Source organism: Rana temporaria, chromosome 5, assembly GCF_905171775.1.
Source record: "Rana temporaria chromosome 5, aRanTem1.1, whole genome shotgun sequence".
Taxonomy (NCBI): domain Eukaryota; kingdom Metazoa; phylum Chordata; class Amphibia; order Anura; family Ranidae; genus Rana; species Rana temporaria.
This window is the reverse complement of record NC_053493.1, coordinates 96,756,510-96,772,700: the sequence shown is the minus strand read 5'-3', so window position 1 is coordinate 96,772,700 and position 16,191 is coordinate 96,756,510. Positions and strand designations below refer to the sequence as shown.

Below are 16,191 nucleotides of genomic sequence, written 5' to 3'. Positions count from 1 at the left end.
AAAAAATCTACATTCACACCTAGGCGTAGGGCGTACAGGCGTTTTTACAGGCGATTTTTACCGACGTTTTTGTCGCGCGTATATGCGCGTTTGCGCGCGTATGCGCGCGTTTTCGCACAGTGGCGTTCGACGTTTTTGTACTTTGTCTTTTTCCATATTAGCCAATAAGAAAAATGATCATCCCTGACATCACTTGTTGCTCTCCTAGGAATTTTTTATTCCTCTTCCTGGGATTTCAGCAACACAGGCGTCAAAACGCTTGTACAAGCGCGTGTTTACGCGCAATACGCGCGTATCAGGCGTTTTACATTGACTTCAATGTAAAAAAAAACGCTCAAATACGCGCATATCGCGCGCTAGGAGCGACAAAAAAGGGTCCGGAACTTTTTTGAGCTACAGGCTACAGGCTACAGGCGTTTAGGCGTTCAGATGTGAACCATCCCCATTGCCTTTCATTACTTTTCGTCCCTCTGGCGTTTGTGCGCGTCGCGCTACAGGCGTAAAAACGCCTAGGTGTGAATGGAGCCTAAAACAGAGTCACAGTTGAAAAAAGGATCGCTCTCTTGTCAGTATTTTTGTTGAACCAACTTTTGCTTTGATTACAGCCTTTAGTCTGTTGGTATATGTCTCTTCTAACTTTGCACATCAAGACTTTGCAATGTTTGCCCATTCTTCTTTGCAAAACTGCTCAACTTCAGTTAAATTTGATGGTGACGGGTCTGGTAGGCAAAGTGAATCTTTGATTTTTTGCCACAGCTTCTTTTATATTTTACATAACACCCCCATGGTTGTTCCTCTTAAAATATTTAGCATCATCAATTCCATATTTTGGTCCTTTTTATGGCTCAACAGACCCCCAGGGGTCAAGTTGAAACAACTGCAAAAATCCATAGATGCGGGAGGCCTGGTCTTACCTAACCCACGGCTTTACTATCTGGCGGCCCAACTGCAGCATATTGCCCAAGCTATGTCCTTGGAGCTTGTAGAGGCAAGGGGGAATATTGATTCAATTAAGGCCTTTATGTGTCATGTAACAGGGGTAAAAGATGACTTTTCCCTACATACTGTATTTGCTGGCATATAAGACTACCTTTTACACTTAAAAAAACTGGCAGGGGTCGTCTTATCTGGTCAGCTGCTCGGATGCCTGCTGGATGTGCGGTAATACTGTATATAGCTTTGGCTACATACAGTATATACCACTTAGCCAATCCGGGTGAGTGATGTATTCAGATGAATACAGAGCCTGCTTGGATTGGAGCAACAACCTCTGCCAATCCGAGCAGGATACATACAGTAGCCTGCTCGGATTGGCCTTGAGAGTCAGAGAGGCGTGGGCTGATGATGTTACAGCCTCTGCCAATCCAAGCAGGCTTTGCATTTATTAATAGAATACATTGCTCGCCATGATTGGCTCCAGTTCCAACAAGAAGGAAGAAGAATATGGCTCCAGCTCCAGCAATAATGAAGAAGAATGTGGCTCCAGATGAAGAAATAAGAAGCATCGGAAGCTTAGGAAGGGGAGTCGTCTTATACAGTGAGTACAGGCAAAAAATCTTAAAAAACTGTAAAATTAGGGGGTCGCCTTATACACCGGAAAATATGGTATGTCCTGATGCAAAAGGTGTGGAAGAAGGTTAGACAACTGCAGGATGTTGTAAACAGTAGAATCAAGTTATAATGATGCTGGTGGCTGCTTGAAACCGGCGGCATTTAAACTCAAAATTCAAGGGAAGTGGGGGGAAGACAAGGGGATTTTTGGTTTGGGATTTTCACGGCACCGATGAAGGACAAGGTAGTAAAAAATTACAATGTTTATTTAACATAAAATGAATACAGTATAAAAACATTTTGGGACAGGCCCCACATTGCACATCAGAAAACAGAACCAACTGTGTCTTAGTGAAAAAAGCCAGTGACCTTGACCGGTTTCGCGGTGATACCGATTCTTCAGGAGGATACTAGATTGGTCACAAGGATCAAGCACGGGGCCTGGTAATGCCTTCTTTGGCGCAAGGAGGGGGATATTAACAGAACGGATTCATCGGGGTAATGAATTAGTTCATAATTACTGGGGCACAGAGGGGCGGAAGAATTCAGCCAGGAAAGTAATACAAAACGTTCCGGATTTAAAACAAATTCTGGCAATGAATCTAGCAGAATGAAGTTAGAACGCCGTGTGTCCCCAGGGAGAGCGTCCGTGCTGTCTCAAGACAGCATGGACGCTCTCCCTGGCTAATGGGTAATTGGTGTTTAAGTCTGGGCTATGACTTGGCCATGCAAGCACATTCACCTGTATCACCTTCAAACATTGTGTGGTCAATTTTGCTGTGTGCTTTGGGTCATGGTCATGTTGGAAGGTAAACCTTCTTCTCATTGACAACTTTCTGGCAGAGGGCAGCAGATTTTCCTCAAGAATTTGACTGTATTTTGCCACATCCATTTTTACTTCTATCCTGAAAAGTGCTCCAGTCCCTGCTGCAAAGATACACCCCCAACAGGATATTACCTCATCCATGCTTTACTGTAGGAGTGGTGTTACTTGGATGGTGAGCTGTATTGGATTCCTGCCAGACATATTGTTTGGTGTTGGGGAAAATAATAAAGTTTTAGTCTCATCTGACACCTTTTTCTGTGTGCCCTTAGAATCTTCAAGGTGCGTTTTAGCAAAGCTCAGTCGTGACTGTATGTGGCTACTTGAGGAGCGCCTTTTTTCTTGCAATCCTCCCATACAAGCCACATTTGTGGCTAATTTACAATGGCCACTCTTTAATACAAAAAACAGAATTAATCTGCGCAAATAATGAAAAATCTAGAAAAATACAGCTGCAGTGCACAATGTCCAGATACTCGACATACATAAAAATACAAAACAAATAGTGCAACGCTAAGTTGAAAAAAATGAAAAAACATGTAGTGAACATGTTTGTGGTATTCAAAACATAATGAAACTACTAAAAGTATAGTCCCAGAGAAATGTTCAAAGATATGTCAAGATGAGTAGTCTCACATGCCGTGAAAGTGATGAGAGGCAGGATAGAGCAGGTGTCACCAGCCAAATCGCAAAACTGCGCTTACCAGAGATCATGTAATCCCCTAGTTTAGAGTGGTCAATCTGCTCTTCCTTTATAATAGCCAAGCCAGAGCTCCAGACAGTTTGGATATCCTCCCCTGTTGGCAGACAGGATGGCACCAAGGAAATAGGCAGGCCTATACCAGAGGTATAGCCCTCAGTATGCAACTCCCCCAATGGGATAACTCCAGGTCACCAGGCATGTAATGAAAAAGGCAGTCCACATAGTGTGATAATGTTTAAAACCGATTTAATAAAACAGAGTAACACTCACATAGGTAAAAAAGGCATGTGAACACCGAAAGGTCGTTCCCCCAGGAAGCAAGATTGCATACTGAGGGCTATACCGCTGGTATTCTTCTGACTATTTCCTTGGTGCCATCCTATCTGCCGACAGGGAGGATATCCAAACGTTCTGCAGCTCTGGCTTGGCTATTGTAAAGGAAGCACAGATTGACCATGACCACTCTTAACTAGGGGATCACACGATCTCTGGTAACCACAGTTTTGCAATTTGGCTGGTGACACCTGCTCTATCCTGTCTGGCATCACTTTCAAGGCATGTGGGACTCCTCATCCTGACTTATCTTGGAACATTTCTCTGGGACTATACTTTTAGTAGTTTATTTATGTTTTGAATGTGCACTCTGTAATAAATTCCTACAACTGCTTCAGAGTTGCTCTAGTCTTCTTGGTAGCTTCTTTGACCAGTTTCTTCCTGGCTCTTTCATCCAGTTTGGAGAATCTTTGATCCAGGGAGGGTCTGTGGTGTACCACCAAATACCTTCCACTTCTTAATAATAGACTTCACTGTGCTTCTAGACATTGATAACGCCTTTGATTTTTTTTTCCGTATCCATCTCCTGACTTGTGCCTGTCCACAACTTTTTCCGTGAGATCTTTTGACAGTGCCTTGTCATCCATAGTTGATTGTTTGCTTCAGTTGCACTGCCAGGGACTGGCATGCTCCAGCAAAGCTCTTTCCATACTGAGCTAATCAAAATGACCACAGCTGATCACAGTTGAAAGTCAAATGTCCTTGTGTGCTATTGCGAAGGTAATTAGCTACACCTGATTGAGTTTACAAGTAATTGTAATCCTTTTTTCCAACTCAACAACTCTGTTTTTGAATGCTTTTTTCTGACATGTTGGTTTTATATTTTTCACTGTGTCTGTCTTAATTTCAGGCTGCAAAGCAACAACATGTGATTATTTTAAATGGGGTGATTCTTTTCTATACCCAGTATGGAAAATTTAGCAAGCTATATATGGATTGAAATTCAACCGGTTCATGAGGGACTGAATGAATTTCAATCAATGTATGGGCTAGCTGGTTGTACACAAGTCAATATATCAAGCCAGCCTGTCAGGTTTTTCCTGCTGGTTAAATACAGCAATACTAATCATTGTATTCAGGCTCCCCGCGGTCTGAATATAATAACACAAGTTGAATGTGTGGATGGAAGAATCTGACCATTTTTTTTCCAGCCCACTAGTTGAACGGTTGAATGTATGGGCAGCCTAAAGGCCCCCACACACGGTCGGACTTTTTGCCAACAAATGAGCAAGTTTTTAAAATAGTCCGACCGTGTGTATGCTCCTATCGGACAAACTTTTTCAGGTTTCATCTGACAAAAAGTTTGGTCTGCAAACGGACAAACTTTACGTCAACATGAGTCCGATGGTGCCTAGTCCGACCGTGTGTACAGCAAGCAATCTGACTTTTGTACAAAGTACAAATGCGCATGCTCAGAAGCAAAGACCAGCCGGAAGCATTCTGTCTGGTAAAACTAGCAATCGTATTTGAAAGAAAGAGCACATTCGTGACGCGGCAAGTTCTGAAATCCAGAAAAGAAGCGCACATTCTCTTCTTCTTTATAATGTGATAATACTAAAAGCTGCTTTGCTGGTGATACTGATGGAGTAAAAGCAAATGTCTTCACTTTGGATTAGTGTATTTTGGTTATATGAATTAAACGTATTTGTATATGTTTTTGTGGATCTGCTTGACGAATGGACGTTCAGAAACGAACACAATTGCACGAAACTGAAAATCGCGAATGCACACAGACGAAACCTCTACTAACTCTCGATTAGCAGAAGGAGCCCATAGGGTGACGTCGGAGAATTGAACTTCCTCTTTTAAACTCTCGTCAGTACGTTGAAACGTCACTACGTTTGTGTATTTGGCCGAAAAAGTCGGAGCGTGTGTATGCTATAGGTGTGGCCGGACAACTTCCTTCGGTCAAAAATCCAAGGGAAAGTTTGTTTGATGTTCAATCGTGTGTACGAGGCTTAACTCTCTCTTTCACACTAAGCTGAGTTACTCAAGCTTGCCAGAATTTTTTTTTTAAAGAACATTCATTCAATTTTCTAATTGTTAGTGGGGTCAAAATGACGTTCATTTTCAACTGCAATGATTTGAAAATTCAAAGGCGCAGGATGAAAAAATTCTCTCGAACAAATGACTTTCTGAAAACGTATGTGGTTTTCATTTGGAGAAGTATATTTGCTCCAAACAAGAATGTTAGAAACAAATGAAAATGTAAAGTACTTTCAAAAGGCAGTTACCATGTCATTGAATGTACTGAAATGTTTTGTACAAAGGTTAGTATGAATGTTATTTCCAAAATCTACAAGTGTATGATCAAGTTTATGCTATATGTGATGTGTTTTACCTGCGTAAGAGGATTTTATTCTGTTCCCCAATCTTGTGATTTACACTTTACTCCTCTAATGCAGAGTTAGATAAGAGACACCCCTAAAGCAAAGGCTGTGTGTGACTCAAGAAAAAGTAGTGTCATTTGTGTTGTACTGCTTTCCTTTGTGTCAAAGGTGTGTAAATCACAGTGAACAAAGAACAACCAATACTTTTGCAAGTAAACCCATTCTTACATGGGTTATTCAGCTGTGTCCAGTGGTTTTCTTGGGGCTTGTAGAATCATAGTAACCTAAGCTAATGCAAAGTTAGGTTCTGCTGGAAGGAAGCATATTTTAGTTTAAATAAACCAGATAATACATGACACCGACACTGAAGACGATGTGCTTCTTATCAGGACTTAGCACCTCTGCACAGCATAAGCATAGTGGTTGTATCTTAACTGTGTCCTGAAAGGAAATGTAGTCTGGGTCACCCTGTCAGCTGTACGTGCCATATACATCACCCCTCTCCTCCTGTCAGGAGCAGGGTGGACATGGAGACCATGATCAGGAAGTCCCTTTCCGTTCTCTTCCTAGTATGACATGTGGACAGGAAACAAAGGGCTGATTTCATGGTCCACACAGGAAAGCAGAAACAGGTTGCTGTAAGTGTTTAGGTTCACAGTGTGCTTTTTTAGAAAGGAAGTAAGCACATCATACTGTACAGTATTTCACCACTGCAGGATACCTAAATAATTGTACAAATATTGTGTGAAAAACTACAACACTTGAAAATGGTTTTACTTTTTTTTTGTGCTAGTCAGAACGAAGATAACCATCTAACTCCCTCTGTGAGAAGTGCAAGTTCTTGTACCTTATTTCAATGCTATTTCTGCCTTATTTCTCTAGTTATGAACACCAGACCATGCATATTCTTGGTGCTGAATGGTTTTACCTTTCCAATGTTTTAGTTTAATCAATTTACATTTTGCCTTCCCTGGATCCACCCCTTTCCTCAACATCCTAATGACATTTAAAAATTTGAAATAACCTTTTTTGCTTTCAGTATATACTTTATTTTAGACCCATTGATGTTACCACAGGGATTCATGCTTCTCTAAGCAATTTTAGGCAGATCATGGTTGACAGGAGGGGCCAGTGTTTCATCAGATTTGGCAACCTGTCAGAATTTCCGTCACCGCCATCTTGCTACACCCTATACTCCTCCACCATAAGGATACATGAGAAGGGGGCAAGCGGACATCTTGTTACGTCTCTGCCACAGACCCTCCTATAAGACTGGAGACAATTATGGTCCGGAATCCTTTTCCAGCAGATTCAGCACCCGGATCTCCTTCAGGTAGCCCCGCACAGTCAGCAGCCAACAGGCGACCAACATCCAGCCTGTCAGAACTCAGGTGGTCCCCGATGAATGGACAGGCCTCTCCTAGGACACCAGCCTCGTGCTAGGTATCTCCCGGACAGACTCCTCACCGGTCGGATTCCTCCAATTGGACAGACAGCTCGGGACCCCCTCCAGACCGGGGACCCAGTTGATTACTGGGCCCACCCAGTGGACCAATCGCTCTGGGCCAACGTGGTCCTGGAACCAGGAACACTGCTGCCCACGCACACCCCCGGGGGTGTCGTGGAATTGCTACCCAAATAGAAGAACCTTGAGGTAATGGCGTCTGCCCCCTTTATACCCCTCCCCAGCATGCACAGCGGAAAGATCAACTGGCCGCTAAGGAGTGGCACTCAGAGCACTTGACCACACTGCTGCCCCCTGATGTCCAGGGTGACTGGAATCGCTGGCCAGAAGGTCAGCCCACAGCACAGCTAAGCTAGAGCAGAGACCCAAGTTTAAATGATCAGAAGAACTCAGAGCTATTTCTCTGAATCCTTCCCCTAAATTTAACATAGCACTGGCTCTGAAAGTAGCCAGGCGCTACACACTCCCCCTGTCAAATAGACACTATCCTCCAGTGCTTGGAAAAAAAATCCTGAACACCTACCTGGATCTGTTTAACAGTAAAGTAGTGTAGAACAAAGAAGAGATAAAACAATATGAAAGTATATAACTTTTTTTAGCTTCACAATATGATACATCTGACATAACTATGTCTAACTATATAGTCTGCCCATTCTCCGACAGCCTTGACAGGTGATCCTCAGGACCTGAAAAACAGAAACAAGAGAACACACACAAATATTACGTTATTTACAGTCACTAAGGATGAATGAGGCTGCACCTTTTAAAACGAAGGCAAAGCTTCCTTCCTCCCCTAGGAGCATCCAAAAAAAAAAGCTAAGTGTTAGGCATTGGAAACTGCAAAAGCCCCCTAACAAGTCTCTTCAGGCAGAAAGTTGCAGAACACTACCCTCTAGCAAAAGCGTTCCGATCAAGCAAGTGCACTAAAGTCTGTACCAGGATGTGAAACATATTGATAAGAAGAATCCTCTTTTTTCGGTAATGGAGTCCACAGGAACCTAGTCTAAACTGACTAACATTTTCATTCCCCCCAGAGTCAGTCATACTACAAAAAAACGTGGGATGGGAGAAACAAAAAGGAAAATAATATCGTTCCTGTTGGGGACTTCTTCAAGCAAACAAACACTATGGCTCGGATTCACATACAGCGGCGCATATTTAATGCCGCCGTAGCGTATCTCCTTTACGCTACGCCGAAGCAGCGCAGAGAGGCAAGCACTGGATTCACAAAGCCAGTGCTGCCAAAACTGCGCTGGGTTTCCTAGGCGCAAGCTGGCGTATGTGGAAGTGGGCGTGAGCCATGCAAATGAGGCGTGACCCCATGCAAATGATGGGCCGAGCGCCAGACAGATACGAATCACCAACTGCGCATGCGCCGACCCATGGACGCATCCCAGTGCGCATGCTCACGTCGGAACTACTAGGTGGATTTAGGAATGGGCTTTCCTAGGCAGCCATTCTAATGCAGATCGCTCTAGGTAATGTCCATGTGTATGTTGAGTCTTATCTATATTCCGATATCACCACGTTCCTGGAAAACAAGGCTCAAAAAATGGTGGGGGCTGCAGCGATTACCAGCTGAGTCCTGGAAACATCAAGCAAGTGTACATATTCGCCAGCACACCATGGATCAACAATAACCATCCAAAGGTTTGTTTATTGCAGAGAGATCACATTACAGAGATAAATGCAATGTTTTACTAGGAAGATCAGTGTCCTGCTGTTTTGCTGCCTCCTGCTGACATGCCCCCCTGCAGTTTCCACCCCCAGCTTTCTAAGCCCATTATGCAGATGAGAACATAGGATATGTGATCACATTAAAAAAAGAAAGAAAGAAAAAAAGATATTAATGATGATGATATACATTATCTCACAAAAGTGAGTACACCCCTCACATTTTTTGTAGTTATTTTATTACATCTTTTCATGTGATAACACTGAGGAAATGACACTTTGCTACAATGTAAAGTAGTGAGTGTACAGCTTGTATAACAGTGAAGATTTGCTGTCCCCTCAAAATAACTCAACACACAACCATTAATGTCTAAACCGCTGGCAACAAAAGCGAGTACACCCCTAAGTGAAAATGTCCAAATTGGGCCCAATTAGCCATTTTCCCTCCTGGCGTCATGTGGCTCGTTAGTGTTACAAGGTCTCAGGTGTGAATAGGGAGCAGGTGTGTTAAATTTGGTGTTATCGCTCTTACTCTCTTATATTAGTTACTGGAAGTTTAGCAAGGCACCTCATGGTAAAGAACTCTCTGAGGATCTGAAAAAAAAGAGTTGTCGCTCTACATAAAGATGGCCTAGGCTATAAGAAGATTGCCAATACCCTGAAACTGAGCTGCAGCACGGTGACCAAAACCATACAGTGGTCTAACAGGACAGGCCTTGTCATGGTTGACCAAAGTAGTTGAGTGCACATGCTCAGCGTCATATCCAAAGGTTGTCTTTGGTAAATAGATGTATGAGTGCTGCAGGGGGGGGCAGCCTGTCAGGGCTCAGACCATACGCCGCACACTGCATCAAATTGGTCTGCATTAATCTATGGCTGTCATCCCATAAGGAAGCCTCTTCTAAAGATAATGCCCAAGAAAACCAGCAAACAGTTTGCTGAAGACAAGCAGACTAAGGACATGCTGTTTTTTATTTTCCTTGTATGTCCCCTCAGATCTACAGCAACTACATTTCCAAGTCTCCACACATCTGGCCTTTATTGAAGAGTGGCAAGAAGAAAGCCATTGTTGAAAGAAAGCCATAAGAAGAGTCCAGTTTGCAGTTTGCAAAAAGCCATGTGGGGGACACAGCAAACATGTGGAAGAAGGTGCTATGGTCAGATGAGACCAAAATTGAATTTTTTAGCTCAAAAGCAATACATTATGTGTGGCAGAAAACTAACACTACACATCTTCCCGAACACACCATCCCCACCGTGAAACATGGTGGTGGCAGCATCATGTTGTGGGGATGTTTTTCTACAGCAGGGAAAGGGAAGCTGGTCAAAGTTGATGGGAAGATGGATGGAGCCAAATACAAGGCAATCTTAGAAGAAAACCTGTTAGGCCGCGTACACACGGTCGATCCAAACCGATGAAAACGGACTAAAGTTCAGTTTCATCGGTCCAAACCGACCGTGTGTACGCCCTATCGGTCTGTTGTCCTTCGGTCCAAAAAAGGAGAACTTGCTTTAAAATCGAACCGATGGACGGCTGACCTATAGGTCAAAACCGATGGTTAGTACGCAAAAGCATCGGTTCAAAACCCACACATGCTCAGAATCAAGTCGACGCATGCTTGGAAGCATTGAACTTCGTTTTTTTCAGCACGTCGTGTGTTTTACGTCACCGCGTTCTGACCCGATCGGTTTTGGAAACTATGGTGTGTACGCACATCAGACCATCAGTCTGCCTCAGCGGTGAACCAATGAAAACGGTCCGTCAGACCATTCTCATCGGATGGATCGACCATGTGTACGCAGCCTTAGAGTCTGCCAAAGATTTGAGACTGGGGTGGAGGTTCACCTTTCACCAGGTCAACGACCCTAAACATACAGTCAGAGCTACAATGGAATGGTTTAGATCAAAGCATATTCATGTGTTAGAATGGTCCAGTCAAAGTCCAGACCTAAATCCAATTAAAGCGGGAGTTCACCCAATTCCTTTTTTTTTTCCCTTAGATTCCTGCTCGTTTTGTCTAGGGGAATCGGCTATTTGTTTTAAAATATGATCCGTACTTACCCGTTTTCGAGATGCATCTTCTTCCGTCGCTTCCGGGTATGGGTCTTCGGGAGTGGCCGTTCCTTCTTGATTGACAGTCTTCCGAGAGGCTTCCGACGGTCGCATCCATCGCGTCACTCGTAGCCGAAAGAAGCCGAACGTCGGTGCGGCTCTATACTGCGCCTGCGCACCGACGTTCGGCTTCTTTCGGAAAATCATGACGCGATGGATGCGACCGTCGGAAGCCTCTCGGAAGACTGTCAATCAAGAAGGAACGCCCAGTCCCGCAGCCCATACCCGGAAGCGGCGGAGAAGATGCATCTCGTAAACGGGTAAGTACGGATCATATTTTAAAACAAATAGCCGATTCCCCTAGACAAAACGAGCAGGAATCTAAGGGGAAAATGTGTAAGGTATGGGTGAACCTCCGCTTTAAGAATCTGTGTCAAGACTTTAAAACTTGCTATTTTGCAAAGAAGAATGGGCAAAAATGTCACTCTCTAGATGTGCAAAGCTTGTAGAGACATTCCTAAAAAGGGAATGCAGCTGTATTTGCAGTGGAAAGTGGTTTTACAAAGTATTGACTCAGGGGGGCTGAATACAAAGGCAGGCCACACTTTTCACATAATTATTTGCGAAAAATTTGGAAAACCATTTATCATTTTCCTTCCACTTTACAATTATGTGCTACTTTGTGTGTGTGTATCACATAAAATTTTATTAAAATACATTTATGTTTTTGGTTGTAAGGGGACAGAATATGAAACATTTTAAGGGGTATAAATACTTTTTCAAGGCACTGTATATTTATCTTTCCCTGCCTTCCATATTGAAAGGGACGACCTTACCTTCCTTCCAGCGAGATCCGAATGAAAGTTTGAATAGTCCAAATATTTTTGTGAAATTTGGGGTATAATGTGTCATGGAATGCGGAAGTGTTCCTCCTTGAAATCTGTTACACAGTGGGGGGGGGGTCTTCTGCTCTGTCTTAAGGCTCCAGACGGCTCCATTGTTCTGTGTCTGGCTATTGTATACATTGATTGCCCCCTGGGGCTTCTGTCTCATTACACATAGCAGTCCTTCTATTCAAGCTATCGGACCAATCACTGCTGACTCATTTTCAAGTCCTCATTTGCATGACTAAGAGGACCTGAAGGAGAACTACATGTACTTTACAATTGACCAATAGGAAAGCGGTTTTTGGGGGCGGTATGTTCCAAATTCTGTATAAAAGTGTGTTGTGTGCTTCCAATAAAAGTCTTCCTGTTTGAACTTACATACAGCCTGCCTGGTGTTTGTTCTAATGGATTCCGAACGGCACATAGCTGTAGTTCGGATCCCGGAGCCTTGGATGACCGAACCATCAGACGTTGCGATCTGCAATCTGATCCAATAGTAGCAGAGGAGTGTTGGGAGAGCGTAACCGAGCGAGCAAGGGTCTCGTACACAATGCATACCATGTGATCTTACTGTAAGACAAGGCAGAGCTCTGTCCTGGATGTGATGGATTTTCTTTCCCTGCACAATCCATCACATCCCTTAGTAAAAGCACCACATATAGTACAAATAAACACTGACACTTTTAACCCTTTGATCACCCTAGATGTTTAATCCCTTCCCAGCCATGTGTCATAAGTACAGTGACAGTGCATATTTTTAGCACTGATCACTGTATTAGTGTCACTGGTTCCCACAAACTGGCAAAAGTGTCAGATTGTCCGCTGCAATATTGCAGCCCCACTATAAGTCGCTGATTACCACCATTACTAGTATAAACTAAATAAATAAATACAAATTACAGTCTATATTGCATAGTTTGTAGACGCTATAAGTTTTGCACAGACCAATCAAAATATGCTTATTGGTATTTTTTAAAACAAAAATATGTAGCAGAATACATAGTGGCCTAAATTTATAAAGACATTTTATTTTTGAATTTTTTTTATTGCATATATTTTATACCGGTAGTTGAATGTAAAAAAAGATAGTATTTTTTTTTCAAAATTGTCTTTTTTCTTTTTCTTTATTTCTTTTAAAAAATAAAAACCACAGTGGTTTCCAAATACCACCAAAAGAAAGCTATATTTGTGGGGGAAAAATATTCCATTTGGGTACAGCCTTGCATAAACTGTGCAATTGTCTGTTAAGTATCGCAGTGCCATATCGTAAAAAATTGCCTGGTCATGAAGGGGGGTGGATCTTTTGGAGGACAAGTGGTTAAATGTATAGTTACAGATACAGATGAAGGTTTTAATGAAATAAGTGACTTTTCACTTCCTCTTGGTAGGTGCCGTATGTACTATGTACTTGTACCCCAATAGCAGGAACCACTATAAATCACAACCTCTTGTTACTAATCCAGCACTGTGCTGTGTCCTAATAATGTACTGCTTAAATTTTTTCAGAACATAAATACCTTTTTTAATCTAAGAATAAGAGTTCCTTCTTCTATTTTCAGTTACTGGTATTCTTATTCAACCTGGACGCAGCATTTTTTGGCATATTAAAACATTTTTAATTAAATTCTTGAGCAGAGCATTTTGTTGAAAATTTGCTAATGATATGTAAATTTTGGTTGTAAAGTGCCGCGGAATCCACGGGGCCTGCTGTTCAAAGATCATATAACAACCTTAGATTGGCGATAGAATCTTGTCTGTATTTATGCTTCCATCAACATCAAACGATGCCATTTACATGCAGATTGCCATTGTCAAACACATGGTATCTTGTCAAAATATTTGGCATGTGGATAATTTTTCAAATTAATGCCATTCCCCCCACTTTAAAATTAACACATTGCAGTCCATGTTAATCCAAACTGTACATTTTCTATTCTTGTCACAAAAATAGCATAATGGTATTTTTCATGCTGATTTCTGATTGCGCCAGTGGGATAGCAAGCATGAGCAGATCCATACATTATTCTGCCTGTGAGAGAATGCGTGCTAAGCCATCAATCAGTTAATGGTGTGTATGGCAGTTTTAGCACTACATCCATTGTCACTCCGCTATTGCAACGTTATGCTTGCAAGCAAACGTTGATTGTCTGTTGTCTTTACATGGGATGTGGCCCAAAAATGAATTGCCTATTACAGTTTATGAATATAAAACTACGATTGCTTTTTATGGCATGCTAGTAAATAGTTTCTTCTGTACTTTCATAAATGTATACACCCAAACATATAAAATCAGTCTGAATTTAACATATTTTACTTTTAGGAATGTAGGTGTCACTACCTTATTTACTATGTGTGTTTTTTTAATTGACATTACATTCACCAGACTCCTCTACATCCCATCCCATGACTGACTGCCATTTACTAAATAGGAGAGTGTACAGCCTAATTCCAGTCTTGATCAGTTGAACAGAATTATCTCTTGCTTACTGTGATTTTGCTGCATGCTGTGAGAAGCTTACAGTGTGCATCAGAAGCTTCAACAAGTCAGATAAGGTCTATTTTTTTTCCTGGGCTGGAATAGCAAGGATGTACTGTATTTCTGGACAGCCACACTCTTAAACAATGGTTGCCTTTATTTAAAATAGGAACAGCACTACAAGCCACATCAATCAAACCTTGGACAGCTGACGCGTTTCACACTATATCTTCCTCTGTTATTTCCTGGGCTGTAGGAAATCCAGCATCTTCTAGCCAAGTGGTCATCAACCCTATCCTAGGGGCCCACTAACAGTCCAGGTTTGCAAGATAACTAAAATACATCACAGGTGCTATCATTTGCTGCTCAGTGATTGCAGTATTCTATTCTGCATCTCCCCAAGGTAATACATAAAGCCTGGCCTGTTAGGGGGCCCTGAGGACAGGGTTGATGACCACTGTTCTAGCCTTTTTCTCTCCAGCCTTACTGTCCCTCGCACACGCTTTTCATTCATTGGATTCCGGGTCTTTCAATCATGAAGGCTCAGTATTAGTGGGTTTTACCTAGAGCAGTCTAGAAACACCCACTTTTCCAGTCTGACAGCCACCCATTAAGGCATTTTGATATTTACATAACTCCTCTTAAGAGAAAGGTCCATAAAGACATGGATGAGCGAGTTTGGGGTGGAAGAACTTGACCTTTGGGAGGAATTAAAACGGAGAACTGCGAGCCAGCTCTTCTCATCCACATCAGTGCCTGACCTCAAAAATACGCTTCTGGTAGAATGGTCAAACATTTCCATAGACACACTCCTAAACCTTGTGGCCAGCCTTCCCAGAAGTGTTGAAGCTGTTATGGCTACAAAAGGTGGGCCAACTTAATATTGAACCCTATGGACTAAGACTGGGATGCCAATAAGGTTCATGTGCCTGTCAAGGTCCAATACATTTGGTAATATAGTGTACTCTTGGAAAAATGAAAGGTCTATTCAGGGTAAAGTGATAGGTTGTCTTGCTATGCCTTCTCCCCCCTTCTCCTGATACTTGTGTTCAGGTTGCTCCCCTACTGCTCCATTTACTTGTAGGAACCCTGGTATTTATGGATATGAGGGTGCTTCCTCCAAGGTTGTAGTGTTTTTGTGGCCAATCGCCAAGCCTGAATACTGTCACATGAAGGAGAGGAGAAGGTCATTAAAGGGTTACTAAACCCATAACAGTAAAATCAGTCTGTATATGCAGTAAGCAGGCTGTTTGATCTTGTTTTCCTCGCCTTCTTCCAGAATCCTCAATCCATCTTCTGATAGTACAGAGTCTTGGGGGGACTCTGCACATGTGCTCAGATTGGTGTGGGTGCATGTAGGAGGGTGCATGTGATCGGCACAGGGCTAATCAGCACTGTCCAGGCAGAAGGTCAGGGGTCATGCAGTCTCATAGGACAGTGAGAGGAGAATGAAAACTCCTCCTACAAGCTTTAAACCAGTACTCGGTTAAACACTGATAGTAACTGTGGGAGAGAACATACCTCCTAACTTTTGACAGTTGAGGGAGGAAGTGATTTGTAGCACGCACAGTGCAAAATGTGGGTGTGGCGGAATGCTGAGCAGCGGGAGGGGCACACGGAGCGTGGTTAAACAAAACCCAGACAGGGGTCAGCTGAGTGGAGATCAGGGGTTATCAGGGCAGAAGACAGGGGTCGTCTGGGTGGAGAACAGGGGTTATCGGGGCAAAAGACAGGGATCAGTAGGGCAGTGTAAAGGAGTCAGCAGGATGGAAGACTGGGGATCAGTAGGTCAGGGTACAGGGGCAGCAGGACAGAAGAGAGTGGGTCAGAAGGGAAGGGTACAGGGGTCAGTAGGATGGAGGGCAGGGAGTCAGACACACCGCACAAGCCACAAGG

General features: G+C 42.9%; 1 protein-coding gene across 1 annotated transcript in view; it reads left to right on the top strand.

Annotated features, from left to right (window-relative positions):
• The window catches only part of SKAP2 (src kinase associated phosphoprotein 2), a 376,072-nt gene that overhangs the window by 304,893 nt on the left and 54,988 nt on the right, over positions 1–16,191 (top strand). The gene's annotated exons all lie outside the window — the stretch shown is intronic.